This window comes from Lathamus discolor, chromosome 3 (assembly GCF_037157495.1).
Source record: "Lathamus discolor isolate bLatDis1 chromosome 3, bLatDis1.hap1, whole genome shotgun sequence".
NCBI classification, from domain to species: Eukaryota; Metazoa; Chordata; class Aves; order Psittaciformes; family Psittacidae; genus Lathamus; species Lathamus discolor.
Genome location: NC_088886.1, coordinates 92414868 through 92442648, shown reverse-complemented (window position 1 = coordinate 92442648; position 27781 = coordinate 92414868). Strand labels below are relative to the sequence as shown.

The 27781-nt window shown below is 36.7% G+C and overlaps 1 long non-coding RNA gene across 2 annotated transcripts; it reads left to right on the top strand.

Annotated features, from left to right (window-relative positions):
- The first annotated feature begins 11634 nt into the window (after positions 1-11634).
- On the top strand, positions 11635-27659 carry LOC136011123 (uncharacterized). Of its 2 annotated transcripts, none has more exons than XR_010611216.1 (4): positions 11635-11770; positions 22636-22684; positions 25120-25244; positions 27585-27659. It is a non-coding gene; the product is annotated as an uncharacterized LOC136011123 (long non-coding RNA). The 2 variants fall into 2 exon arrangements; XR_010611217.1 differs by lacking the exon at positions 11635-11770 and adding an exon at positions 12639-12724.
- Positions 27660-27781: the final 122 nt, after the last annotated feature.

Below are 27781 nucleotides of genomic sequence, written 5' to 3'. Positions count from 1 at the left end.
TTATACAGTAATTCAATACATTTGTGTGAGTGCTATCACGGACGTTTATTAAACAACCATCAAGCAGCACAGTTTCAGGTAAAGACTTGAAAGCTCTGGCACTATTCCTATCAATTGCATTACTTTGTAGAAAGTACTATTTAGTAGCCGTTGAAGATAAAAAGTCGAGACTAAATTTGTGGTTGATTTTGTGATCCCTTTAGTTTAGTTGCAGATTCTGCAAAACTCAACTCACTTGTTTAAACCCTGAATCCTTGCAGTTCAAGTGTGTGAAAAGTAAAACAATTCACATGCTCCTCTTTGTCTATCAAAGTGATGAACTGCATACTTCAAAATTTTAATAAGAACCATTTATCCATCCTAATGATGGAGTACCCTTAAAACGACAACAGCATTTTGCAAAACAATTCATTTAGGAAACAGTCACATGACCTTTTTAACTGCCTTTAAGATAGCAATAAAATTGGCTCAGTCAGCCAGCCCTAATGAGGAAGAGAGAGAAAACATCAACCTTTTCCCTTTCCTCTATCTAATTATAAACAGCATTGTCAACTGACTCCAAGATCAGCTGAATCCTAATTGACCTCAGACACTGCACAATAAAAGACAGTGAGAACTGCCAAACTAAATGTTAAAAAAAAATGAAAGATAATCTGTAATTACTGACTTAACTCTTAATTTTGAATTTAATTTTTTCTTCTCTTCATAATCACAGCTTTTCCCTTAAGAGCTGTTTTGGGGCTGAAATTTTCCAAAATTGGGCACATTTTAGCAAGCCTATATAATGTTTCCCTGAAAATGAGCAGTCAGTGACATGGTGAAATTCAGAGGGAAATAAAAAATTATGACGGTGGAGCATATAATTTAGTATCTCTACCAGTGATTTATGTAATTATTAACTTTTCTTTGAAAATGGCATCTTCTTACCTGACCAAATAGCTTTTAGCAACACTTTCAAGAGCTGCTTCAAATACTGTAATTCTACAAAAGTTTAAATGAATGCCTTAATTTAATTCCATATTGCTCTCCTGTGCTTACATAAACTAATGGAACTACTAATATCACTAAGAATTGTAATTATTTTTGTGACTGGGTCCTAAATCTTTATGGTTTACACAGAATGTATACTGGCAAATAGATTAGCCAGATTTCTAGCTCTCTAGATGGGATGCACAACACCATGGTTTTTATCACAAAACTGTATCTGCCATGGCTATTCCATGGACAAACTTATAAAAGCTGAAATCTTTTTCAAATTTTGCCTTACAGATGAAATCCTTAGTGCTAGCTTTATTCTGCATGACCAATTTCCTGCACTTACTTTAACCTATGTATTTATATCTAGTACAAATATCTGTATCATTCAAAATCAATCTCAGCATATGACAGAAATGTTGTAAAATGTACTAATCACCTTCCAACAACATTTTACTTTACAACTTAGCATCTATCTTAATGTAACAACCAATGAATCCAATTAGAACTTCCACATTTGCAAGAAAAATATTGCATTAAGACATAGCTTACTTTTGACAAATGGGCTTCTTGTTTGTAACTCCAGACCTAAAAAGAATGGCTAGTTCTAGTTCTGATCATTAACTAACTAGCCCTATCAAATTTAGAAACAGGTTGCTCCAACTCCACATGGCTGCATCTCATAACCCCTATTACTTACTATTACAGTAATGATTCCAACTTTAGATTGCCATCCTTCTACAGTTTCATTTGCTGTATTTTTTTATCCATTACTACCTGAATCTCATTACAGATTTTCCTACATGCCACTTCAGAAATACAAATCAACTTCTGGCAGGGGTGATGATACTTCTGATTTCAATTTTCATGATTATGCAGATAATGTAGCATGATGATGAATCTAGAAAAACTGTACTGAAGTGGTCACTGTTCTCTAGCCCTTGGAAAACTGAAACAAAGGTGCTTACTTGAGGGAAAAAATATGGTAATAAACAGTAGGACTACATTTTCAAAGTTATTACCACTTCAAAGCCTCCCTGACAGAGTCATCTTTCCTATCTGTCATTTCAGAGTCAATTTAACTATTTTTGATTTGCTACTGACTCCCAGCAGATTTAGTTTGTATGTACGTTATATTTTCACAGCAAAATGAGACCACAGTTTGATAATACATTATATTCAGCAGCATTATTGGCTTAACATACCCACTTTCTGAAAGAAGCAACTTTACCTTGTAACATAATCCACAGTCAATGGCATTGGCACAACCGAGAGACTGGTCTGTAGTACAGGAGCAGAACCAGGAGCAAGTGATGGGAACTGCTGGGGTCAGAAATTGAGCTACTCTCGGTGCCCAAGGCAACCGATGCTCAAGTCAATCTCAGCTGCGATGGTAACATGCACTGCTTTAATTTGCTTTTGTTATCCATGTTACCTAACAGAAATGCAATGGCAAGGGTCTTATCCTCCAGCAGAAAACAGATTACAAAATCTATGGGGATTCTGGGGGGCTAACACATACTAACACTTGTTCTGCTGTGTTTTCACCACTATTGTTACCTCTGCAAACTAGTATCTACCGTATTAAGTACTACCTTCATTTCACTACATAAATAAGTCCCCATCTTTGCTTTTCATCAAGATCATAAATTGTTCGGGATTTCTAAATTTTAAAAAGTACAGTGAGAGTGGTAATAATTATTACTTCAGGCAATAAATGATTATTGACTATTCTTGTGTTTCTTAACAATGACTGTGCTGGTTTCTAACAAGTAAATAATAGCATAAGGAAAGAGAATGAATTCATACTGAAATCCCAAAATGTACATTTCTTGCATGAATTTATGTAAGAGAGAAGTTCCTTTAAAAAAATGCAGATACAAGCATTTTTTAAATTAGGCATGCTTTTTAAAGTGCATATTTTATATGGATTGAAATGTGTCTTGGTATTTTTATTCTTAGGCCAAATGATTAAAGATATTTTGACATAACTGTTTCAAGTGTGAAATCCTCCACATAATATCTCAACAATTTCTACTGTCTTAAAAAATATTTCTGTAATTTAAGATATGCCATATTAAACTTTTTAGCAACAAAATCACTATAGATGCAAAGGTCTCTAGATGAATACCAACAGAAGATATTTGTGTCAGTATTACAGACACAACTAGTAAAATAATTTTTGTGTGAAGATAAAAACATTTATAAATTAAAATCTTAATTTTCACCACAGGGCAATTTGCACAGAAATCTTAGGCAAGCCATTGCTTTGTTCCTTTTTTGTACCCCTTGTGTTGTGACTTATCCTTTGACTTACTCTTTTTAAACCAACATTATAATACAAATGATTTTATATGACATTATTGCCATGTTACATGCATTTATATTAATTTCTAAAATCATATCATAGCTATCAAATCATATCCAACCAACCATATTGATTGTAAAGTAAGAACATTTTTAATTCTTTTGTTTTGATTTTGCAGTTTATTGCATTGTCTCTTCTAAAAAATTTTCTGACGTACTTAGAAATAATGGAAGCATAATTGGATTTGAAGACATTCTGTAGTTAGAACCAAGAGATTCAGAGCAGAGAACTGCTTTGCTATGTACCCTCTCATAGTTCTGTAAGGCCAAGTAAAATCACAGCTAAGTATCAGGTAAAACTAAATTTCTAATGCTTACTTCCAAGGAAGAGAATATACGTTATTCAACACTTTTTTCTTAGTATGATGATTCTTTTCAGGTAGGATATATTATAAGAGGAATTAATACAAGGTTCAAATCATCAGATAGAAATGAATTTTAATATAATAACCAAAAGAATGACTACGGGTATGTGAAACATTTGTTTGCAAGATACAATGATGTTTTAAGCACATACCTAGTGCTTTCTCCACATGCTGAGTAACCAGGCTAATTAAAAAGCCCATACAGCTCTTGTTAAAATCTGTTCAAATTTTTGGAGCACCTGTTATAACAGAATGCCCACAGACTTGATAGTTTAGAGCCAAGACACCTGCTACCTTATGTCTCACAGTATGTTCAGTTTTATATTGATAGTAAAAAAAAAATTCCACTTTCTGACATTTAACAATCTCATAAATCATAAGAAATAAATTGCAAAATTTCGTAATTTAACCCTTGACTGTCACTTCTCTTTACCTATAGCTCCTTGTGAACAGACAATACACTCTGTACTTCTGGAACTATCTTGTTTCTTTGTTGCTGATCTTATTGTATGTTTTACTACACTGAGCACAGTGCACAATTCTTCCTATGCTTTGGTCCACAAATTTTAAAGGTATGACTAATATACAGGTAAATACAGTTTATCTGGAATGTGCTTTGTACCTGTAATAAAATCCAGGTAGTCTGTAATTTCTGTCTCCTTGAACTGGAGTTTCTTCTCTGCTGCTGATCAATAACTAAAATACACTGATGAAACACTTACATCTTACCACAAAACTTTATTTAAATAGGATTTGGCAATATTAATAGAAATGTACCTCAGCACACAATTATGTTAATAAACATGCATAAGCACTGATCTTTCTAGAGGGGAAGTATATTCCAGAAAGGGAATGAGGTATTAACAACCGGTTAACATCAGGCATAAAAAGTAGTTAAAGATTTGGCAAAAAAAAAAAAATAAAAAAAAAAAAAAAACACTAGCACAACAATAGCATTATGACAGCAGCTCAAACCTTGTCAGCATTTATGTGCATGGCTAATTTTATATCTATGTAAATACAGCCTATCAGTATCTGCAGGATCATGGCAGTCACATTTTGTAGGTATCTGAGTCATGCTGGAACCACTTTATGTAACTGATTTTGTTAGGAACAGGATGTCATCTATGGATTCTCTGAACAACTATTGTACTTATGTAGCCATAGCTACTAGTGCAATCAGAATTTAGTGCTTAAAAACACACTAGGAACCTGGTTCAGTGAAGAGACTCCACAAGCACATATCAAAGTCAGCTTACTTTCGTAACCTTATTTACCACAGCTTAGATCTATAGAAATATGGTTTGGGTTTTGTTTGGTTTTTGGTGTTTTTTAGTACAGTAATGCTTTAGGTATATTGATGAATAGAAACACAAACCTCTCGGTGCAGAAGTACATTTTCTTAGAGGAATGGTTGAGACCTCACTCATTATTCCCACGCTAAAATATACTACAAACTTGGAGAAAGAAGCGGTAAAAAAACCCATGGGAAGCACTTTGTGTACCCCTGCTTTTGTTAGGTAACATTTCTACTGTGGTACAAGTAATAGGGAATGAAAATCTGGGCCTCAAAGCACTATAAGAAAATAAAAATTAAAGAACAGAATGTCACAGAATCACAGAATCACAGAATCCCAAGGGTTGGAAGGGACCTAAAAAGATCATCTAGTCCAACCCCCCTGCAAGAGCAGGGTAACCTACAGTACATCACACAGGAACTTGTCCAGGTGGGCCTTGAATATCTCCAGTGTAGGAGACTCCACAACCCCCCTGGGCAACCTGTTCCAGTGCTCTGTCACTCTTACAGTAAAGAAGTTCTTCCTGATGTTAACGTGGAACTTCCTATGTTCCAGTTTACACCCATTGCCCCTTGTCCTATCACTGGATATCACTGAAAAAAGCCTAGCTCCATCATCCTGACACCTACCCTTCACATATTTGTAAACATTGATGAGGTCACCCCTCAGTCTCCTCTTCTCCAAGCTAAAGAGACCCAGCTCCCTCAGCCTCTCCTCATAAGGGAGATGTTCCACTCCCTTAATCATCTTTGTGGCTCTGCGCTGGACTCCTTCAAGCAATTCCCTGTCCTTCTTGAACAGAGGGGCCCAGAACCGGACGCAATATTCCAGATGCGGCCTCACCAAGGCTGAGTAGAGGGGGAGGAGAACCTCTCTTGACCTACTAACCACTCCCTTTCTAATGCACCCTAAGATGCCATTTGCCTTCTTGGCCACAAGAGCACATTGCTGGCTCATGGTCATCCTCCTATCCACCAGGACCCCCAGGTCCCTTTCCCCTTCACTACTTTCCAGCAGGTCAACCCCCAACTTGTACTGGTACATGGGGTTGTTCTTCCCCAGATGCAAGACTCTACACTTGCCCTTGTTAAATTTCATCAAGTTTCTCCCCGCCCAACTCTCCAGCCTGTCCAGGTCTCGCTGAATGGCAGAAATGACAAAGTAAAAAAAAATAAAATATGTCATAAGCACAGTTCTTTGACAGGTAGGTTTAATCCATCCACAGCACTGTACAAGTACCACACTGTGAATATTTTTGCCAATGACAGCCTAATACTTCATCAATTATTTAAATTTTTTAAATACTTCTTTGTATTCCAAATCTCCTTTTCACATGGCTTTTCCATGTACTGGAAGTAGAAATGCTGATGTTTTAACACATCCCATTTCCATTTAGGATTTATTTTAGCTTAAGACAGGAAAACTAATTGGTAACAGATATTAAAAGTTCTTGCAAGTTTTGTAAACCGTTAGTTGTGGGAATAGCTTTTTTTCCACATTCTGCCTATTGATTTGCCTTTGAGATAAAACACAACAAGAAAGCAGGTGATAAGCCTTTGTTAATGCCTCTGGGATGAAATGCTAGAGCTAGAGACTACTGTTGATAAACAGATTTGGAATTAATTAGTTGTGCATAATTATCTGAGTTACTAAGTCTTAAAATTGAATGCAACTGGTCTTCATACGTTTGTTTATGCACCTCTTGCCAGCCATGAAAAACACTTTTATTTTCTAAACGATCATCAATTTAAAAAACCTAATTTTAAACAAGGTGATAATAAAATATTATTTTACTATAAGATGGCATATGGCAGAAGAAATATTAATTGCAGTTATTTTTGGTGAATTCCAGAGGCACATAGGACAGCTCTGCAAAATTCAGGTCAATCTGTTGAAGGGATGGGCTCTGTGCTGATAATTTTTTCAGTGTATGTAGTAAATTCTCTTTGCCTTTGGGCTTCACAGTTATAAAACCGGGCAACTAGACCTCAAAACTGAAGGTAATTAAGAGAAAGGCACTTTGTACTTTCCCATGTCCACTTGAAAGTCATAGATTTGAATCATCTCAGATGAAAACAATTTTAAAATATTAAGACATTACAGCTATATCCCACATATTGCTTTGAAAGTTTGGGTGCTTGGGGATGTTTTTGTTTTATTTATTTTTCTGCTAAAACCTGAATTCAAAGCTCAGGATGACTCTTGCCAAAGCTTAGAAGGCTGTTCATAGACAGAACAAGAACAGAAAGCTGCATTCTTTACCTAGAATCTGCATTTTAAATTGCTCTTCTACTGTTTTGTTTTTTTTGTTTGCAAAGACAGAAAGTTGAGAAAAAAGGATCTTTGTGTTTCTGCCTCCTGATCTTTGGTTTTGCTCAAGGACTTCTTACAAAATGTGCATACCCTCTACACAGTTCAAGTGACATCTGCTCCCTCTGGCCAACTCGTTGCAACTAAAGACTCCATTTAATTGTTTCAGTGTCACTCTGTTGTGATACCAACATTTCACCAGTTCTCCAATTCCTAACAAGTCATCGGGGGAAGATAAGGCTGACATTCTTTATATAAAAAAATCTGTCAGTATTTTAGGGTCTGCAGGGCAGTAATACATACAAGCCTGACTACATTTTCCTTAGGAGAGTATTGTATCTTGGATCATTTATTCTGGGGGAAGCGCATGGGACATGACGTCCTGGCAAATATGAGCAAATGACATTACTTTAAAAATCTAATTTTTTAAAATTAATTCTTTAATATATACAAATTAGATGCTCATTAATAATTAGGATTTAAATCCTGCATGTTGGAACAGCATTTCAGTCCAACTTGCTTGATATGCCAGAACACGTCTTTACTTGAGCCTCATCAATCTCAAAAATTTAAAGGAACAAGTGATACTAATAACCCCAAGACAGCAACTTGCATTTGAGTCAGCTCTGAACTTCTCTTCAACACCTCATACAAAATTTGACCAATACCAATGTACAGCATATCAAGAAAGAGGAAGCAGTGTTCTTTTCGCCCCTCAAATAAACACAAAGAACAAAATCATGTGATTTGTTATTTTAAATTTTGACAGAACATTATATCCATTAAGTAAGAAACACAGAGTTAGATGTATAACTTTTCTGTGGACCGCTTCCCCTCCTATCTCCTCTGCTTTCCTTTTCTTCTAGTCCCATTACACAAACTAGGCATAAGTGAGGTCAGGATACAATCAAAGCCAAAACTGGAGAGAACAAGGAAGCAGCAGTTCAAAGCAGATAATGGTCAAGGACAAATAGCCCAGTTTGGGTGCTAGAGAGTTTCAGTCAAGTCAACCAGAAGATGCTGAGGTGAAGAGCAATAAGAAATGGATGAGGTCTAGGCAGGATGATTCCAGTGAAAATCAAGGCTAAAATATGAGAAGGTCAGACCTCAGATTCTGGGATCAAGGCTAAAGAGAAATTAGCAGAGTACTGAGATGGTGGGTCTCTCCCTCAAAGTATTTTTTAGACCAAGTTCATTTCTTCTGAATAGCTGTGAGGTTTGAGCACAGAGGCTTGAGCTACAAGGGGGCTGGAACTAGATGATCTTACGGTCCTTTCCAACCCTCACTATTCTATGATTCTATGATTCTACTGCATGGTTGCTCCAAGAACTTGAGATAGTGAAGACAGCAGGAAAAGGGAGATGTGCATTCAGGTCCCTAAACTGCAGGACTACTTCTCCCAGTGTTTGCACACAGTAAAACACAGGAATTGAGCATAAGTTCTTGAGGAAGAGTAAGGAGAGAGGAAAAGGAAGATTTCTTGGAGGAACTTTGGAATCTAAGCTTCTAACATGGTGGGGGAAGGAAATACCTAAAATGTAGACACGCAGATTTTTAGACAACCTTTCTCCTTTGGTACTTTTACTCATGTAAATGTGCTGTCCCCTTCTTCACTTATTTTCCAAATGTAGTGTCCCAGCTATTGTGACTGCAATTGTGGAATCTGTACAGAAAGTTTCTCCCAACATCCAGTTCTTAGAGCTCTCTGAGAATAAAGTCAGGATACATCAGCATACATATCTGAATTAGTAGTAATATATCAAGTCCTGAGGACTTAATATTGCACTTAGGAGCTGGATCCTGGGCAATGACAAACTTCGGGATGCAGCACACAATGGCAGCGGCTTGCTTGCACAGTACTTCCTGTGCAGAGGCAAACCGAGTGGGAGGGCAGTGGTTTCCTGGCACACAGCATGTTAAGCAAGGCCTCAGCACTTCACATCTTCTGTGAGTCAGAACAAGGAAAGTGGTAAAAATAGGTATGTGGGAAGTGGGGAAAATTCATTATAGTTCTACTTTAATTACAAATGGATGATTTCAGTCCTGGTGTCTTTACAGATATGTAATTTTGTATTGTGCAGAAAATAATAATAGGAAGCTTAACGTACTGCAGAAACTAGCAGTGTTGCTAAATGCAGAGCAATCCTAAAAAGGGTGGGTGCCAAGCATGTCTGCATCATATCACAGGATCATAACTTTTTGACAGAGATCATGGTGGTCACCAAGCAAATCTGATCTGCTGGGCTTTTTCCTTCCTGGAGTTTTGTCTTACAGGCAAACAAAATCAAACAAAATAACACCAACAAATTGATTACTTACAGTTCAACCTTCTCTTAAGCTTCTACATGTCTGAAGATTATTTGAGCTACCTCTGAAATATATGTGTTTCTTAAACCAATTTTGAAGGGAGATCATCATTTTGGATTTTCCGAAGTGGGAAAAAAGGTTAATCAATTCTTCTGAAGTATACTGATCTCCCACCACTCAAAGCTATAGTCAAGGATTTGCTTACAGTAGTTAGAGACAAACCAGAACATTTTATGCTGTAGAGCTACTGCAGGTGCAGGAGGCCTCTCTTTTTACCTTGTAAAGTACCTATTCAAAAGCCTGTTTTTCTCCTTTGATTTTAATATAAAATCTAGATAAATGCTTATTTGTACTGTGTATACAAACTAGAAGTCTGTTGTTCACTGAAAGATGATGGTATTATTCTTCATTTGTATGTGCTGTAAATATGTAAAGAACATTGCAGTACAGAGCAAATTATTTGGTACTAGAGAATTATCTATCTAAATTAAATTGAGAGCTTAAGCATGAAACATCAGCAAAGGAAAAGGAGGAGAAGGGAAAGATGAGGAGAAAAAGAAATCTACAGGGTCACATAGAAAGTTAATCCTGGTGCTGGATAGCAATGAAGAATTCTCAGATTCAAAAAAAAAAAAAAAAGAGAGATATTTATAGCTGTGGTGACAGTATGACTATTTAAGCTCTTGGTTTCTCAAAATTACATCTCCAGCATGTCTATCTATAAAAATCACCCACAAAACTGTTGGACTACCTAACTGAATCTTGTTGAAGACAGCTTGGTTTTTTTCTCCCGAAAAGCTCGCTGAAGCAAGAGCTCCTGAGTAACAAACAACATCTGAACCTTGCAACACACAAATGCACGGTGTGACTTCAATGCTGCTTTCTGAATGAAACTTGCATTAGAGAGGAAGACGTGTGCAATATATTCAATACCTAATTCTCACAGTTTAGTGCCCAGGTCCCAACTGGCATTCAGCACAGTGCTAAATTTCCCCTTAAGGTTACTTACACATACTGGATTTAGTCTGTCTCCAGAGGTATTCTCACCTAACACATGACGGCTCTTCAGCCATACTTACATGACTCTGAAATAGATCCTCGCTCTCTCCCTATGCTGACACTGAAAGTGGAGGGGGTGTGACTCCTTACCTCCTGACAGACTTTGTATCCATCGTGCTTTCAGAAAACTGTTTTGCCCAAGCTGAGCTTGTCTGAGCACGCACCAACAGCTGAACACCCATTATAACTTGTCCTGAAAATTTCAAAGCAAATTCAAATAATCAGTATTGTCATAGGTAGTATTCAAACATGAATGCAATTGTAATGGCTATCATCTAAAAATAATACATGTATATGAAATTGCAGCTCAGTTCAGAGCTCAGCAATAAAAAAGGCATCTTAGGGTATGTTTACAAGCATGCCTGCCATATGCTACACTTAGGAAAAATTATGAGAATTACCTAGCAAACACATAGAATAGTTTCAGAGCTCCAGGTACATGAAATACCTGCTTTTTGCAATAGGTCTATCTTTGCTCGATTCAGAAACTAAACTAGTTTCAGGTGTTTAACCTCAAAGGCTTAAAAGACATAACAATACAACAAATCTGAGTTGAACCATCCACCTAGCAATAAAAACAAGATCAGTGCATGTCTCTGATAGCCAAAATATGAAGGATATTTCTATTTTGGAACTCATTTATATAGACCAAAGAATATGCTTTTAGTGCTTCGCAAAATGGAAAATAAATTCCTACTATGAAATAAGCAACACATAAACCTTGGCAGCTGGAAAACAAAGGAGCTGACACAGAGAAGATTTAAAGTACCACCCGCCTAATCTTGTATTCATCACTTTTTGGCAGAATTTATTTCAGAATCAATGTCAATTACACTTACATAAAAATTACAGAATTACCCCCCTACTTCGTTAGCATGATTACTACTTCAGTTCTTCTTTCTGTTATGACAGCACAGTAGAGGTCTCAGACTTTGAGAGTTCACATACTGTACAAATATACAGAAAACAATACTGGCTGTCCTGAAAATCTTAATTTGATTTGAAGAAACTGTGAAGAGAGGAAGAGAATAAGAAAGCAAGGGTCGTTTATTTATACAGACAGAAGGGGAGTACTAGCATACATAAAGGTACCAGTATGTGGCTTCTGTTTTCATGTGACCATAATTTCTATGCAGAATGTACTTCTGTTTCTTGTAATTAATTTCTTGTGAGGAATCCATTTTTGACAGGTTTTGGGGATGGGTTTTGTCTTGGTTTTTTTTTTTAGCTGCAATTATTCTTTGAATTCTTACTGGTGTAATTTGGAGTCTTCTTTCTGCTTTTTATGTGATACACACGTACATTTCTTAATGTTTTGTACACAAGGATAGCCTACATTTTGGGGGGGAAGTTAATACAGCATATTACAGGGGAGACATGCAGGAATTTCATTAATTCTTTTGTTTTCTGTTTGGGTTGGTTTTTTTTTTTCTCTTAATTTATAGGAAAATTAATTCAGACAGAATGTCTAGAGTTGATCTTTGGGTAGGGAAAAACATGATTATTATTCATGCAGCAGTGTTTATTTCCATCTGTCACCATAGCAGTTCTTTTAATAACTTATTATACAATTAGTTCAATAGCCTTTCTGCTCCTTTTCTACCACTACTCATGGAACATTCTTATTGCCATAATGTTTTCACTGTCTCCATTTTACTCTCCATAAGTAAATCTATTTTAAAGGTTTTAGTGGTATGCTGATTTTATTTCCTGTGTAGTTTCTAAGATGAATCTCCAGAACACCTTTAGAAGCTACATACACAAAATAGAGACAAGATGAATTGTGAGAGAAGAAACCCAGGACCGTTTCTAGACTCTAAATAGTTATTATGTTGCAAATTAAAAATAAATTTTACACCTGCAGAATGTTTATGCATTTCTTCATGAGCACATGAAGGCTCCCATTTCATCTTCAGAGAGGTGGTTGAGCTCCTTCAGATCAGAAGCTTTTGCAGGATTCACCAAGGAAAAACTAAATGCACAGTCCTTCACAACCCCACAGGCTTAACAGGAAGTTTTCTAGCAGAGAAAGGACATACATGGTAAGTTTATGTTTACAGAACCAGCAGTCCCTTCAATGAAAAAAAATCAAACCTGAGTGTAATGTTGGAGGGAAAGGAAGGGAGAAGCTGGGAGTGGAGGGAAGAAGGGTAAGACTAACTGGCTCCACAGTATCTATGCAGAAAACCATGTGGGTCCTGGTGAGCAAGTTGAACATGAGTTAGCAGTTGTGCATTTGCTGTGATGAAGGCTCCGTTAGCAAGGACATAGCTAGGAGATTCAGAGAAGCAATTTAGCACTGGAACAGGCTGCTCAGAGAAATTGTGCAATTGCCTTTTTTTCCAGATTTTTGAAACTCGACCAGATACATTTCTCAGGAGCCAGATCTAACTTAGAAGTTTACCAGGCTTTGAGTATGAGTTGGGCTAAACGATCTTCAGAGGCCTCCTCCACCCTAGGTTGGTCTGTGGTTCTAAATGTACACTAGAGGTGCATCTTTTTTCTTCATTATAGCTCATCTTTTTGGCTAGGCCTGCTTGGTTAATATTCCCACACTTACAGAAGAAAATATGAACCTGAGAGTTGACTTGATCAGTTCTGTTCTTAATTTCCAGCCCATGTATCTCTAAAGATCTGATATCCAGAGGATAATTTATATCCCAGAGAATTACAGAGAAAAAAGTATAAGAATGTTTTAGCTAAGGAATAATGTTTTATTTCCATTTGTTTAAAACATGAGGGAGAAATGTTTTTGATAAAAATGTTTTAAATTATCACACTAGGCCATGAGAACCATTTAAAAATCTGTTTCAAATATATAAATACAGAACAAGTGGATGAAAAAGCAGTTGTGACTGCCATCTGCTTAAAGAAAAAAAAAGAGGCCAAGGACATCTATGGCCTGTGGAGATGCAGATGAGCTAATCCAATGAAGAGATACTGATATTCCAATAGTAGTTATTTTGGTTAAAAAATACAGAAACCTGCTAGTGAGTGTTGTACTGCTGCTTATTACTTCTTATTGTAAGGCTAAAAAAGCACCCATCTGCCATTCTGAAACTTTCAACAGTCTCTGGACAGGAAATATACTAAAAATTTTATATTCAATAGCACAAACGATAGCACCACAGTACCAAATAAGACAAAGCTTTCCAGATTTATATACATAGATTTGTATATAGAATGTTGCACATAGATTTCTATAATCCTGGAAGAATAAAAATATATTAGTAGTATTCATTCTGTTAGATGTGTTCTAGAAATGCTAGCAGCCTTCTAATTGACTCTGTGGATGGTCATCACTGAAGAAGCCAGAGAAAAACATCAGCAAGAAATAGCAAAAAATGTGCTGGGAGTTTAAATTTCTCATGGCTACCTGGCTTTAAAGCATTGTGAAAATGGTAGTAGTAACCAGTATTCCTCAGCTTCTGCTACTTCTTCTGGTCAGCCAGCTTTTAGTGAACTTACTCCGTCCTCACTCAGTTTATGAGAAACATCCCTTAGCTGCCTCTGGTGAATGCTATAGGATAGGTATGACCTTCCCCTCCTCTCTCACTCACAGGGCAGAACATGGCATCATCTTAAGCAGAGGACTTCTGCAAAGACATTTCTGTTTGCTTAGTTCAGAACAATTCAAAACTCATAATCTAAAATCTAAATATGTTGAGAGATAAAAGAGAAACTCAGATAGGCATGCTGACAGAATATATAAATATATATGTAATGCTTAACTAAAAAATGCTTTTTCCTCTGTAGAATGAAGATAACTCGTTTCTCAAAATTAGATCAATTGCAGTGGTGTTTTATAGATAGCTGCAAGCCTAATTGCCAGATCTACCAGATCTGAGGAGTTTGGACTAATCTAGTAAGTGTGCTATGGAAGAAATGTGGGGGAGATCCTGCAGCGTTTTATTATATCAAGTGAAATGCCAAGAAATGTAGCTATTTTGGCCTGACCCAAGCACATCCCTGGGAAAAAAGTGACCCTGACCATAAGAATCTTGACCATCATTGACCAAATCTTGACCAAACCATGTATCATTTTTTAAACTTTACTTCAGTTGTCAGACATGAAACCTTTTCTTTCTTGTATCTTACAGGATACCTTAGTTCTTTTTGCTCTTTCTGTTTGTTTTTATTTATTTATTTACTATTTGCATTCAAGACAATAGCTTTTTTTTTTCAAGTATAGAAATAAAGGTACTTAGAGACAAGCCATTACAGAAGAAATAGTATGGCTTATTATTAATATCCATGGTTTATAATAGAATCTTTCTCTATGAATTATTGCCTTTGTGCAAATAGTTTGTATTATAAATCTTCTATTGCACTTCTTCCAGCAGAAGTGCTTTCAGCATACAGCCGCACATTTGACTTCTCGCGGTAGTCACTCTCTGTGACTCACGCTGAAAAAAGGTACTTTTGCAATGCTAGTAATATTCTTTCACTCACTGCCTCTAAGCCACCGTGTCAGACTGAGGGAAAAAAACCAAAAATTAAAAAAAAATGTTGAAGCACAGCGGAGGCATTTCTGCGTTGCATCAGTTACAAATTTTCAATAGCTAAACTTTATTGGCCGTATTTACTAAATTCAAATCATAAAACTCTCTTTATTCTTCTCAAAAACATTCAGATTTATGACCAATCCAATAAATCAACTGTTTTATTCACAGTTTATCATAATGCAGCATATAGTAAATGGTTCTTCCTATTTCTAGTTATAAAATAACATAGAAATATAATTAAAATCTCAACAATACGTTTCTAGTAATACTTTTTCATCTGAAATATGAATATTGCTGCAGCTGGACATAAGCTTCAGCAAAGTCAAATTCATGGAAAAAGTATAACTTCAAATAAGAAAGATGATACTCAGTCTCTGACATACTGATACATCAGAGTTCCCTGAATTAGAACATGCAAACGTAGATGTAAAACATCCTTTATGACTATTCTCATACAGAGGCCCTAAAAATCTCTTATTAATTGAAGCTGAAATAGAAGTCATACATAAAGTTTTAACATTATAAGCACAATCTACTGAATGACAGAAGAGGAAAAAATACTATGCGTTTTGTGATCCATGCATTTTTCTCTTTTAAAAGAAATATACATGTACTGCTCACAGCTTTGTAAAGGTACCACTCTTTCCTTGCATTTAGCTTAACCATATAAATAAGAATGACCCATCTGGGAAAGATCACAGGATCACGCACTTCATAGAACTAGACCTTTTAGTATTTAAATTAATGTCAGAATCTCCATGGCTTCTAAGTAACTGAAGTAACTTTAGGCTTCAAAAGTAGCAGAATTAAGAGCAGTATACAACGGTATGTAATGAATAATCAGTAAGAGCCTGCATTGTAATGTGCATAGAAAGGTATTTGCAAATAACATATAATAAAAATTATATGATAAATTGCTGTATTGAGGAGAAATTATAAATTGACATGTAGAAATTTCTCTACAACATAATTCATATTTAACAGATGAGTCTGCAGCGTGAGTGTGAAGGAAATGTTTTCAAAAGCACCTGAATTAGTCAGCAATAGACCTTGCAAACGAGATTGCGTATAGCAGGCAAACTTATCATACAATAAATTCATACCACCATTATCACCTATCTTGTGTAGTCAGTCTTTCTAGCTTGGACAATTATTTACAGCACTATTTTGATGAGAAGTCCTTTGAGTAGGCTTCACTGATACAGGGAAAAAGACTTGAGCAAATCAGAAAGCCATCTGCCTGAAGGTTTCCCTGGTAGTACCAAAGGTGCAGGTCAGATGATAGTGATGATGGAAGAACTTGTTAAAAACCATTTCTTTTTGAAAGGGCAAAAAAGTCAATGACAAATAGTGAACAGAATGCCAGGCAAATTATTTACTGAACAATGACAAGAATTAAGTCCATAGTTCCAAGGACAAATTATATCCACGCTGATGCCCGCCTAGTAACCAGTTTGTAGTCCCTGGTGCCATGGTTTAAGCCCAGCCAGCAACCCAGAACCACGCAGCTGCTCGCTCACTCCCCCCCACCACCTCCTCTCCAAACTCCCAGAGGGATGGGGAGGAGAATTGAAAGAATGTAGCTCCCACGGGTTGAGATAAGAACAGCCCAGTAACTAAGGTATAACACAAATCACTGCTGCTACCACCAATAATAATTATTATAAGGGAAATAACAAGGGAAGAGAATACAACCGCTCACCACCCACCGACCGATACCCAGCCCGACCGAGCAGTGATCTCACCCTTCCGGGTAACTGCCTTCAGTTTATATACTGGGCATGACGTGCTGTGGTATGGAATACCTCTTTGGTTAGTTTGGGTCAGGTGTCCTGTCTCTGCTTCCTCCCGGCTTCCCCTCCTCCCTGGCAGAGCATGAGATTCAGAAAGTCCTCAGTCACACTAAACATTACTGAGCACCAACTAAAATCATCGGTGTTATCAGCACTGTTCCCAAGCCGAAAGGCAAAACCACAGCACTGCACAAGCTACTAAGAAGAAGAAAAATGACTGCTACTGCTGAACCCAGGACCCCTGGCCTTCAAGATTGTGTGGAAAAGACTCAGTGTGGAAGTCAGCTGTTGTGTGGAGATATTTTCAAAGGAATTTTTGCAGAAGAAGTATGATAGAAAATCAAGCACCCAAACCTACTTATTCAAATGCACTAATAAAGAATTATGAGTATCTATGGCTTAGATCATCCTATTTCTTTAGAAATTACATGTTTATAAATATCTTGTCCCTATACCTTGGGCAGAAATGTGGGTCTGTAGTTCACCAGATCCTCCTCCTTGCCTTTCAAAAACTGGGCATAACATTAGTCCTTTTGCTAGTCATCAGAAACTTTCCCTATTCATCACAACTTTTACAAAGGATTTTTTGAGAGGCCTTACACTGAAAACAACAACTGCTTCAGCACCACCAGATAAATCCCATCTGTTCATGGACTTACGTGTGCTGCGTTTACTCAACCTGATTCTGATTTAATTGTCTATCGTGGACAAAATTTTCTCCCTCGAACTTTGCTGCTAGGAACAGGGACATGTGAGGCCTGACAACAGACCTTGCAATAATGACAGAAACAAAGACAGCAGTGGTGTCGAACTTCATCCTTATTATTAGATTTCTTGCCCCGTTCATCAAGGGGCAATGTTTTCCCATGTCTTCCTTCTGCTGCTAGTGTACCCACACAAGTTTGTTTGGGTTTTGGTTTTTTTTCTTGTTCACATCCCTTTCAGTTTCAGCTGTAGCTCAGCTCTGGTCTTCCTAATTGCATCCTTGCATGTCCAAGCAATGTTTCAATAGTCCTTGATAGCCTGTCCATGCTCACAGCTCCAATACACTTTCTTTTTTGTGCTTGAATTGCCAAAGTTATGGGATTGTAAATGGGTAGGTATGATCTGTAAATTTATTAATAGATAAGCGATAATCCCAGTTACAAGACCATAATGTTGCAAAATCTGATTAATTTGAGAATAGATTCCACAAACAAAACTTACAGGGCTCTGTGCTATTCCTTATGATTAAGCAACTCTGTGATTCATCTGGAAGTTCACTATCACCTCAATGACCAGACACAAAATCTTGAAATCATCCATTAGGTAACTTCAGAGAATTATTTGGAAAACTACAAACCTGAATTTGTGAGCAATCAAGAAGCACCATCTGTAAGGTTCTATTCAAAGTACATTATAAGAAAAAACTGCTGAGGTGGAATCTCTGTCATTTTGATATTCGAAAACATAAGGTGAACCCAAATGCCAAACTATGCATTTAATGAATCATGCTGTTTTATGAGACACACGTATAAAAAATAGGAAAATGAAGGTCATGAGAGGACAGCATTTTTAATGATTTCCCAAAACACCTTTTGTATTTCACAGCATTTCAAATCTTTTAAATACTAGCTATTTTCCAGTAACCTATTTTTATTCTTTGTATTATTTATGTAGCTGCTAGCTGAGACATGCTTACTAGCAACGTATGCATGCTCATCTTCAAGCGTTAGCAACAGAAAAGTTAAAAATAATAGGGAAATGGTACCTGCAGCACAGATGGGAGAAATCCCAGAAGAGCTGGATAAGCTTCCGGTAAATGCCATATTTTTCAATCAGAAAAAAAAGTTCAAGTCAGTTCTTGTTTTCTCAGAAGCAGTTCAATCAATCTTAGGCAAGCTGTTTGTTGGGGGGAGGGTTAACATTACCCTAATGCCAAACACATTCAGATGTCAAAATGAAATAGGGATGGAGATAAGGAAGAGAAATAAATCTGATAAAATAAATAAATCTGGTAATATAATTATTGTATATTCACTACCCTTTCTGCCAGGCTGACATTTGTAGGGCCTTCAGACATCCAAAGACTGCAGATAGATGTTTGCTTTCAAGTCAGTTTGTTTTGAAAACTCACTGGTTTAAACAACAAGAACAATTTGGTTAAAAACCCAATCTACTCTGAATGCAGTATGGTTTTAAAGATTCAGTCTGAACATTACCCTGAATTTTGTGAAGAGGGTGAGATTGGACCGTGAAAAATTTGCATGCCACGGAAAAGACAAGGAAAACCAGATAGGTAACTAGCACGACACAGGCTAGAATCCAAGTAGTCCTCCCTTTTACCTTCTAAATACTGCTAGAATTTGCTTTAAGACTCTTCTGGTTTAATTTTCCATAATCCAGTGTCCTTTGTTATTCTTAGTCATGAGCAAGCCTGCTTCTTGGCAAATAGGATTTTTTTACAACTGCAGCTGCTCTTTAGAAATAACTCAAAGCTGACAACAGCCATGGCTCCTTCCAGGTTGCTGGTTGAAAACTCAGATTCATCATCTAAGTACAGATCATCTCACCACATATATCTCAGTCTGTACCTATGAATCCCTTGTTACAGCAATGTTTTCTCCATCTCTCATATTTTCTTCCTCCTTGGTCATCTCTTCCAGGGCAGATGAATTCCTGCTTTCAATACTACTTTTTCTACCAGTCTTCCACTTCATGTATTTTTCTAATGAAGTATTAATGAAATAGCAAAATGAGAAAATCTTGTTTCCTTATCAAAAACGCTGAGGATTCTTCTTTTTGCTACTAGTCTGTGGGGCTGGTGTTTGTCATGCTGGAGTACGTATGCTAGAGACACATGCAAGCCATTGTGAACAAGTATCTAACTGCAAAAAGTCATGGTGGCCATAAAATTGAAAGGATGGAAGGTTTCTGAGGTATAAGAAAAGGCATAGGAAAGAGTAGCTGAGTTAGAGAGAGTTGGTGGAACCTGGGCAAAGGCAGAGCAAAAACTGCAAAACTTTGCAAGCCAGGCAGACGCAGCAGGGAATGAGGACAGGAGGATCTAGAAGGAATGGAAATAATTCTGGGGGAGAAAGAACAGAGAGACCAATGCATGATGAAAGGCAATCGATGTCTGGCTAAGAGAAAGGAAACTTTACCTTGCATTCCTCAGTTCTACTGGAAAAGAATTCTGAATACACAGGACCCTTCCTAAGATGCTTTGCATGTTAATTGGCTGCCAAAGATAGGAATAGGAGTGAAAGCTGTATTTATAATGTAACAGAACGGTACTATTATAGATGGAATAATTGGTGTCTGACATCTCTCCATAATTAATGTTTTTCATCATACTGTAAACCCATCTTAACCTCTTGTCAGTTACTGGTTTTTTCCTGTAGTGTGAGACATTACGGTCTCATTTTTTTAATAGAAAAGAGGCCAAAAAATTCATTATTGCTGTTTATTAACATTATTCCAAATGATATAATGAGGTATTACCCATGGCATTTTACTGTATGTCTGCTCAAGTAGATTGGGATTTGCAGCAAGGTCCTGTTTAGACACTGAATGAACCCAACAGTCATGTTTAATAAGTCTTATGTTCTGTCAGAAAAAGCAGCTTATTGCTAATGAGATGTAGTATATTATTCAATACCCAAATAAAACCGTATTGTTCAAATATGTGCCTGGGGCACATATCTGACAAACACTTACGGAAGCAAAATGCTGTCCAAAGAGACAGTGATTAATAAAGACCAATTGGGTGGAGGTTGTTTCCATGTTCTAAAATACTGGCTTTGCTATACTTCTTTCTTGGAGTGAATCCAGTCTGAGAGAACAGTGTAAGTATGCTGGGGAGAGTTTCAGGGAACCAAGGAATATCCACGGGGTTTCTGCTACTGGCTGAAATGCTGACACCTTGTACAGAAGAAAGATTTGCTGGAGTACTGAGGTGATGCCTGTGTATATTCAGTTTCTTTAGTTGAGGTTTAAGCATAAATAAGAATTATGGTGAACTATTATTACATTTTGTATTAGATTTGCAAAACATTTTAGCCTGGCTGCACACTATGGACATAGTCATTACTCAAAGAGAATTTGTATTGTTCAACTAGCACAAAACACTTTTCACAAGCTACATGATGGAAGAAAAACCATAATTGCTTTCATTCTCTCATGGGCCTCTAGTGGTAAAACCTAAAACCTGGTATCTCTATGTGGGGAGTTTACCCAGCTTTCTCATATCTTTGAACAGTCACATCTATAGAGCCAATGGTACCCAGCGCTAAGCCACAATCACCTACTCTTTCCTTGCTTACTTCCACATAAGTAGGAGTTGCTGCGTAAGAATGCCCTTATTGATTCAGAGACTCCAACAGCAACTAGAAATGGATGTCTAAGGAAGCAAGTTCTATGCATAGAAGATTCACCCTTCTTAATTCTGCTCCATTTTATTTAAAGCTCACCTCAGCACACCTGTCAGGTGGCCAGAAAACATAGAAAAGCCCACAGTACAGAGGAGTCAGAATAACACAGAAATATTCTGGGAGAAATACCCAGCTGGAGTAATAATAGATAATATTTTACTTCCATGTAAAAGCAAAAATTCCTACAAAATTTAAGAGAAACAGATTTCTGTGACATATACTATGGCAGTTACAAAAAAAAGTAACAAAGGTAGAAAAATGTTATACCCGATAAATTATATGAATATACAAAATTTTCCCCTACTGAATTTCTCTTCAGCAAATTCTACAAAAATTGTCCATGAAAGTTTGTAACTTTGTATTTTTCTCCTATTTCCTATTTGCTTACAAACTAGTCACATATGTTCATATATTCCAAATACAGATGTAGTTTAGGTTTCTCCTTGAGACTGTCCTCTTGAAAGAACACTTAATTTTACAATTTATTAACCTTGTTATTCATAATCACTATGATGGTATTGACGGACAAATATTTGTGTTGAATTTTAAAAATAAATTTATTAAACCATACAGAAATCTTAACATGGCTGGTATTCCATTTGGCACATTGGAAAAAACACAGCAATTGTGGTTTTGCAACATAATTGATGTATTCAAATATCAGGCTTATGAACTAATAGTACATTGTCCTGAAGTGGCTTTATAATGGAGAAAGATGTTGAAGACTCAAGAAATGGAATACTGTGATACTTGATCTAGGCTGCTACTGTAGACTGGCCTTTAGAATAATGAAAGCAGTCTGGGCAGAGCATAAACTACTGGGGAAAGATAAGGAACAGGTTGTGCCTATTTATGCTGCTTCTTATTGTTCACAGCTAAATGAATGGTAATTGAGAAGTGCTGTTACATATTTTATGACACTCTGGGTACATGCTCTGAAATCCCATGAGGCCTGGTTTAAATTCAAATTAATCCTAAACTACACTTAATTAGCATTGCTGTAGTCGACTGCTTTTTCTGTTGCAAAGAAAAGTATGATATCTTACAGTTTTGTTGTTTTCAAATGTTAAAATATATGATGGAGGTGAAGAAGTGATTTGGTAGCTGAATGACTTCCTGGCAGGAGAGAATCTGACAGGATGGCATTTTACTAATTAAGAAGAGTGCTGGACTAACCAGATGGGAAAAATACATACTGAAACTTTTTTCTTTATTCCTTTTTTTTTTTTTTTTCTTCCCCAAGACAATGTAGAAATAAACAAGAACAATAAAGGGCATGCAAAGAAGGACTGGTAAGTAAGGCAATTTGCTAGCATAAAATAAACTTACCCAAATCAGATAGTAGCCAAATCATCCTGCTTTAATCAATCAAAAATCAGCCAGGAATCAGAAGCCACTGATGTGAGCAAGATATTTCTGTGCTTCAGACCCATCTCTAACATTAATGTACAGTGTGACACCTTGCAAATCGACCAGGACTAGATCTATACAGACATTTTAAGTGTCTAAATCCAGCATGTTGGGGGGGGAGGGGGGGTGTCAGATTTTCCATCTCCTTTAGAAAAAGAGGAGATAACTCAAACCACCCCAGTGCTTGGGACAAAATAAGAAATGTGCTTTAAAAAAATCCCAACATGCTAAACAACAGTGAGATTTTTTTAACTACCTTAAGCTCATTAAAGGTTTTACTTTCTATGCTCTAAGTTAAATTTCTGAAGAGTGTAAAAGAATAATACAACAATGTAAAAAAGATGGAAAATCAGAAAAGGTGAGGCACAAAATAGGATCAAGAATAAGGCAGAATAAAGATGTATTCTGGTAATACATCTGTCGCAAGACAAAGACAAAGGGAAGAGCTCTGCTAGTCAGTGGAGAGAAACTATTAGATGATGCTGAAAAGGCGGATACCTTTTTCAGTTTTCTTCACTAGAAGGGTCAACCTCAGTCAGCTGGCTAAAATAATTAGTATCAGTGACAAAAGGAGAGAATACAGGCGAGAATTATAGCTTGCATAAGACATTTTCAAATGAGCTGGGCTTGAAGAAGTTCCTCTCAGAAAACTTCGAGAACAGAATAAAGACATTTTAGAGCCATTAGCAATGATCTTTGAGAACTTGTGAAGAACTTCTGAAAGAATGAAAAAGGACAGACATCATGTTTATCTTAAGAGAAAAGAACAGAAGAAACTAAGGAATTACATACTGTTCTGCTTTACTTCCATTCTGAGAAAAACACTGGAGCAAATAATTGAACAAGTTTGTCTAAAAGCCCAAGTTTTTGTCCTGTTTTAAGGACATAAAACAGGCAGCATGTATTTCTTGAAAACAACAGTGGAAAATCTCAGCTGGAGCATATTGTCCAGTTTGTTCATTGTACCTTGTGGAAAATGTGGTTCAACTGAAGAATAATTAGAGATTTAGAAAAAAAATCTGTAAGAAAGAACAGAAGGTCCCTTGGGAGGCTGTGAAATCTTTATCACCAATATAGATCTTCAAAACAGGCAAACATATGTTAGAAATGGTTTAGGTAAAGCTGATGCTGCCTTTGGCAAGGATGGTATCTTCAGAGGGCTGGTTCTAGGCATCAGTAAAATAGAAAATCAGTCAGTAAAGGCGATTGTCAAAAGCAGCAACGTGGGAATGACCTACTACTTACTGTGCCATAAAACATACAAACATTGTTAGAATGGAGGCTAGAACCCAAGGTTTGTTATACCTCTGAGACTGGAGAATTATAATCTATGTCTTCTGCCCTAAATAGTCCATGCAAAATTGAATTTTCATCTCCAAGAGACACGACTAGAAAGGATTTAGGACTATAGAGTATTACCCAGAGGCAGCAGCTCTACTTTAAGCTTTTCAGCAAGCTAAATCCTCTGTGTAGGAAAGAAGTTATGTACCAGAGGCTATAAATATGGTACACTGGTACCATGACCCTAAATTCTGTTTGCGATTCTTGTCTGTAGGTACTCTACTGTCTGTTCAACAAAGTAGAAGTATATAGGTTAGAAGACACAAATCTGTCAGGGGTTGGACTGGTAGAAAAATACTTTATCAGCCCATTGCCTCTGAAGAATTTGAAGTTTAAGGTCACTTATGAAAAGGTCCAGGCCATAGTGTAGATCAAATAGTCTAAAAGAGAGCTTTAGAGACAGCTATCAATTTGGCTGTACTTCAGAGTATGGATGGGAAGGTAAAGCCAAGCACTAGGGAAGGAGGGCCTCCGGTACTTCGTTTTCTTATTCCCAACTAACATGACATGTAGCACTTTATCTTTCCTGGGTTTATTACCCATAGGAAGAGCTGCCTTTTTTAATGGTCTTTCCTGATCTCCCTTTTGTGATCTGAAATGTAGTTGTTACTTGCTGTTGCAGGGAAGAATTTTTCAATTTTTCTGTGTAGAATTCTACCATTGGATTCAACACACCATAAACTGGTTGCAGTGCAATATAAGAGCAGTGGCAGGTGTATGCTAACAGTATAGCAATGGTCAAAACCTAGTCAAATAAGAGTATTTCTAAATGGTATAGACAGAAAATACTGTGAGAAAAATACCACTTAGAACATTTTTTCTAGGCCTTCAATGTGTATCTGCTGAAGGGAAACGGTAATTAATCCAGACAGAGTGACATATAATAGCACTACAGGAGTATGGCAGTTTGGAGTTATCCCATGCTTATTCAGATCTCTAATACAAGCCAAAATTCTCTTACATCTTTTGCTTCCAGGAAGCCAACAATAAATGGATACAATGCTAGAAGAGCAGGTGTGTTTTCACTCAGAGGAAGCAGCTACAGATTTGAAAATGACTTAGCAGCTGGTGAAAAAGATGACTGAAGCTGTGCCAGACAAAGTAAGTTAGTGTGTGTGTGTGTGTGTGTGTGTATGTGTGTGCGCGCACGCACACGTTTTGCCACTAATTATGCAAAAAGGCCCAAACCCATTGATCATGTGTTTCTCTCCCTGCTTTACCAGGAATAAATCTTGAAGTGTGACAACTCTTTCAGAAAGTCAGAGCTATTACCAGTGATGTACTTTCTGTATTAGAACTGAGAGCACACAATGAATTATCCTTTTTTTTTCTTTTATTTTTAGTACACATATTCCTGTTTACAGCATGTTAAGAATAAATATCACTTGCAAGAAGATGCCCAGTATTTTTGTTTATCATTTAGTCCTCAACCAAGCACAGTGTCAATCCGCAGTAAGCCTCTACACAACACATAGCTTCGAGCTTTATTTGCTTAAAGGTGGGAAAGATTTTCCATAAAATTCAGCAGGCACAGCTGCTGATTTATCTCTGGTAAATGTAGGTATCAAGAAATTTTAGTTAAAACTTGAGTAGCCTGACTGCTCAATGGCCACTTAAATCTTTTTTGTTTACTTGGCTACAGAAAGTAATTGCAATTGTACATGGTAAAATTTACAGAAACACTCATCTGAATATCTTATTTTGTCTTACACATCCTAATTAGTCAAGCCTTAGACCCACCAAACTCTCATAGGATGACCACGAGTAAGAATCAAGAAAAGCACCCTGTTTAAATCATAAAGGTATCTTTTCACTTATAAAACAGCTTAAAGATTAACACAAAGAGCTGAAACAACTATATCAACAAGACTGCAGGGTTGAATAATTCCAAAGTATTTTTTTCACTGTGCAGGGAAACAGAGCTATTTCTTTTCAAATTCTACTATAACATGCAACCAAAAAATGTTGAAAGGAAGTATACCAACCCCACGTGTTGAGGAATTTACAGATATATTTTCAGTTGCTTTATCTTCTTGTAAAAATAATTTAAGGGAAGGTTTGTTTTCCTTAAAAAGTGAAACAGATTCAAAGCATTTTACTAGCTTTCTCTATAAATTTTACTTTAGGAGGAAGCATGGAAAGTTCATTTCCTTGTACAGGTTTTAACTAGGGTAACATTTACTGGTGTAGATGGAGACTCAGTTCAAAATTTCTGCACTAAATGAACTGCATTAAATGGCTAGATGCTGTTACTAGCACCGATCTCTAACCATTACTCTTTGTGAGGCCTTTTTCTCAAGAGCTGTTTACAGTCCACTAATGAAGATTACCTTGCTGTGTATTTACACAGACATATGCTCTGTTAAACTTTGTGTGCCGTTAGATTGATTTCTAACAATGAAAGCCATGATATTATGCAGCTGATCTTCAGATCATTACATTTTAACTGTAAACATAGTGGAACTATTCAGAGTGCCTTTTCAGAAACCAGATAAAATTCACTGATTATCTTTAATAAACCTGCTCAAAGGTTTTATATTTCAAATGAATATTCTAAAAAAATAAGAAATAATTCTGAATGGATGTTCCAAGATTTCTTGGAGCTTCTGCATTAGTAATGTTCCCTATCCTTCTACAGTATCCTGTCTTTTACAGGAGATTGTTTAATGTAGAGGAATTCCTACACATTTTTATCAGCATGAAGTCATTAACATAAGAACATATGCCACATTGGTTCAGACCCATCTTCTCTTCAGCAGTGGCTAGAAATCAATGCCCTGGGAAGAATAAGAACAGGGCAAGCATATGTAATACTTCCTCAGAATCTTCTTCCAGCTGCCAGCTATTTTCAGGTCAGAGAACTTCCTGAGATTGATGCTGCCTGTCTCCTTAGTTTCCCACAGTGAATCTCTCAAGTATTATCTTGTCCAATCTCCCCTTGAACACATCCCAAATGTTCACATCCTAAGCGGTTTTGAGAAGAGGTTCCATAGGTATATTGACACAGGTCGGTTAACTTAATGACTTTGCATCAACACATCTCTTTCCCCAAACTTTGCAATTTTATGAGACTACAGAAGCAAAAATAATACCATTGCATCTATGATAATCCTGCACCACAGAGCTCCCATTTTTGCAGAAGAGTAAAAGAGGTCATAAGACCCTAGAAATTAAATGTTTTATTTCAAATGCCTCTCCTCTTTGCCTTCATTCGCTCTTACTCCACACTAGCAGCCTGAATAAAGGCTTGAAATCAAACAACATTCAACAAATACTGCAAAGGCTCCTTATATCAATCATGTTTTCTTAAATTAGAAACTGAATATAATATAGCTCTGTCTAAATCACCTACCAAGATTTACTGAATTTAGCAAGGAACAGAAGGAGAAGGCCTGTGTAACGTACTTGATATCAAAATATCTCACTTTTTCACACTGACAGGTCTAACGAATCAATGCTTATGTGTAAAATCTCCTGAGCACTTGTCTCTATGGCAAAAAAAGGCGCTGATGTTAGAGAAAATGAATTTCCAAGGTAAGTGTTTTCCCTACATTTTTCTACAGAAACTCAGTTTCACTACACAGTAGTTTGGGGGAAAAGGGGAAAATACACAATAAGGATAAAACTTAAACAGAGCT